The sequence below is a fragment of the Oncorhynchus gorbuscha genome, linkage group LG19 (genome assembly GCF_021184085.1).
Source record: "Oncorhynchus gorbuscha isolate QuinsamMale2020 ecotype Even-year linkage group LG19, OgorEven_v1.0, whole genome shotgun sequence".
In the NCBI taxonomy this organism is placed as follows: domain Eukaryota; kingdom Metazoa; phylum Chordata; class Actinopteri; order Salmoniformes; family Salmonidae; genus Oncorhynchus; species Oncorhynchus gorbuscha.
In genome coordinates, this window is record NC_060191.1 from 38,348,748 (window position 1) to 38,352,265 (window position 3,518).

The 3,518-nt window shown below is 44.9% G+C and overlaps 1 long non-coding RNA gene across 1 annotated transcript; it reads right to left on the reverse strand.

Moving 5' to 3' along the window:
• On the reverse strand, nucleotides 1–1,030 carry LOC124004752. The gene is made up of 3 exons (XR_006833522.1): nucleotides 770–1,030; nucleotides 360–451; nucleotides 1–115 (listed from the first exon to the last, which is right to left on the reverse strand). It is a non-coding gene; the product is annotated as an uncharacterized LOC124004752 (long non-coding RNA).
• Nucleotides 1,031–3,518: the final 2,488 nt, after the last annotated feature.

Consider the following 3,518-nt stretch of genomic DNA (forward strand, 5'->3'; position numbering starts at 1 on the left):
TGAGGGTCATGGTCTGTTTGCACTCAATGACAGGGTACTGGTGGAACACATAGAACCCACTTCCTCCTTCCTGTTTCACATCTGTCGTCCTGAAGTAGCTCCCTGCCTTCAGAGGCTGCAAATCAAACATGTATGATAAACTTAAGTATTTCACAAACAGTCATAAAACATGAATGACAACTGCGCTCCCTATCGAGACCCAAAATCTTTCATTGCCCGTTGTTCAATTGACAAGGAACTAGCTAAAAAAAGGGAAATGCTGGAGTTTATGGAATGCAACAGGTAGAGTGTGAATGTCCAGCGTGAACGAGCCCATTCAGAGTGCAGTTAGTTTCCAAACGAGAGACAGAGGAACTCACGTCGAGACCGAACACCTCGTCGAAGCAGCGGGAGCTCCTTAGGTACCAGGAGATGTTGAGTTTAACCGGAGGGTCACAGTGTTCCGTCAACCCTGGAACAGTAGACATGTTATGAAAACAACTTGGAGCTCTCTCCAGATCTGTTCCTGTCTGAGGGCCAGAGGCTACTACTTCCTCCCACTACTACGTCCTCCTCCAACAGGTATTCACACGCTCTTACTGTCTACTCAATAAAGTAGCATCTTGTATACAGTAATGCTATCATCCAAATATCCTGCACTGACAGAATACCATCCTACAATACTAGTCAGAGGAAGGGTAATCATTGTCTTGCTATATGATATTCTACACGGTTCAGTAAATAACTGAATTTTATCTTAACTTGTAGAACATAAGAGAGGCATACTTACATTGCAACTGAATGACAGTATTGTTAACATTGTCTTGATGAAGAGAGAAAAAAACAGCTTCTTCTAAGTTTCCTCTTACACAAGCTGTGGAAAAATGTCAAAGGTATTCGTACTTGGGGCTCCCAAGTGGCGCAGTGGTCTAAGGCACTGCAACTCAGTGCAAGATGTGACACTACAGTCCCGGGTTTGAATCCAGGCTAAATTCGGCTGTCACGTCTAATCAAGGTGGGTGGAATCAGGCGCAGAGAGCAAATAGCGATAATAAGTTTATTCTCCGGTGAACAAAATTAACACGGTCAACCCAAATACAAACAGGGTGAAATTATCCAAAACAGGATAACAGACAAACCGGAGAATAATAAACACAAAAACACTGACAGACGAAACGAATGACAAAATAAACAATCCCGCACAAAACAAGGGCGGAACAACCTACATTATATACAGACACTAATTAACTAAACAACACACAGGTGAAAACAATCAGACAAAACCAACAGATACACGAAAAGGGATCGGTAGTGGCTAGTAGGACGGTGACGACGACCGCCGAGCACCGCCTGAACGGGCAGGAGAGCCAACCTCGGCGGAAGTCGTGACAGTACCCCCCACCTGACGCGCGGCTCCCGCAGCGCGCCATCACCGTCCTCGAGGACGACCCGGAGGACGAGGTGCTGGGCGATCCGGGTGGAGGCGGTGGAATTCTATCAGGAGAGAAGGGTCAAAAATGTCCCTCACCGGAACCCAGCATCTCTCCTCCGGGCCGTACCCCTCCCAGTCCACGAGGTACTGTAGGCCCCCCACCCGGCGTCTAGAATCCAGAATGCCTCGAACTGTATACACCGGGGGCCCATCGATGTCCAGAGGGGGCGGAGGGACCTCAGACACCTCACTTTCTTGCAGGGGAGAGACACATGAAACGAGGGGTTAATATGGTAATACCTAGGAAGTTGTAACCTATAACACACCTCGTTTATTCTCCTCAGGACTTTGAACGGCCCCACACACTGCGGCCCCAGCTTCCGACAGGGCAGGCGGAGGGAGCAAATAGAGATAATAAGTTTATTCTGCGGTGAACAAAATAAACACGGTCAACCCAAATACAAACTGGGTGAAATTATCCAAAACAGGATAACAGACTAACCGGAGAATAATAAACACAAAAACACTGACAGACGAAACGAATGACAAAATAAAAAATCCCGCACAAAACAAGGGCGGGACAACCTACATTAAATACAGACACTAATTAACTAAACAACACACAGGTGAAAACAATCAGACAAAACCAACAGATACACGAAAAGGGATCGGTAGTGGCTTGTAGGACGGTGACGACGACCGCCGAGCACCGCCTGAACGGGCAGGAGAGCCAACCTCGGCGGAAGTCGTGACACCGGCTGTGATTGATAGTCAATATTCTGGTTTTAAAAAACCTGTTGGGTTTCAAATGATCTGAACAAAATAGCTCAATTGCTAATAAGGAATTTACCTAGACATGAGGGCAGGTAGTCTATGGATGAATGGATTAGAATGACTTGTATTGTTTAGTCGTGAAACACAACCCCATTGCAAAACCCCCAATATGGTACAAGAATAAAGATACTTTGGCAGGCCTAATCAAGACAGAACGATAGTGTTACAGTGTTTATAATATAGTGGAAGCTGTTACAATGTTACATTGTTGTTGTTACAGACCTTTCCAGAATGGCGCATAGGGCGTAAAACTAAAGAAAGGCAAGTGTTATCTCAATGCCTCCTCCTGTAGATTGCAACAGCATATCAACTATTAAAATAGATTAATCTGGCTAAATAGAGAATGTTCTAAACAAGCTCTAAATATATGCCGATTATGTTTTGGTAGGACATGATGATACACTGTTGACGTTTAAGATCCATTTTCCCGGCTCTGACTGCATGTAACGGGCGTGTAAAGTGAATTAAAACGAATACAAAATAGCACTTTTGTCAAGTGCCCCGTCATTTGGATCAGCAGCCTTCTTCAGCAGGTTTGTGACCTTCTGAAAGGCTCGTTCAACCTCCCCGTTGCTCTGAGCAAACCGAGGGCTGCTCCTCACATGCTCAAAGCTCACTAACCTAGTGCCCTGTAACAGAAGAGCCTCATGGTCAGCCAACAAAAGCTCCCTCACTCCAGTAGTGCTTTAATGGCCCGTTCAGTCTGCTGCCATGCCTCTATATGCAGTGTTTCATCACTTCTAAGCAGAGGCTGTTGGCTATGTGCTGCTCCCTGAGCTCCCTCAGATAGTGACCACTCGCAGAGAAGTTCTCTATTATTGTGTCAACATCGATGTCTGTATCCTCCATCAGTTCCCCATCTGTTTTTATAATGCACACCAGATGTGCATTGAAGACTGCAAAAAAAAGGAAGAATAACTTGTAACAGGCTATACTGTATTACAGTGCAATAATTGTATCCTTTAATCCTTAATGAACATTTCAGACAGTGAGTGATCACCACGAGGGAGCCAAGCGTTACATTAAACTAACATTGCTTCTGTTCCATTCCCTTCAGTAAGCATTCAAATCATTGATTCTTAAGTTTTAATTTCGGAAGTTTATATAGTCGGGGGCCAGACACACACACACCTACTTGGCCTCTGCTTAATAAATTATCCTATGGATGTGGATCCTGACAGCTGCTTTTTTGACAATGGTCAGCCTTTTCATGGATGGGAAGCTTAAAAAAAAAAAAGGAAAAAAAAGCTTGTCCTCATCTAGAGGGGCGTGG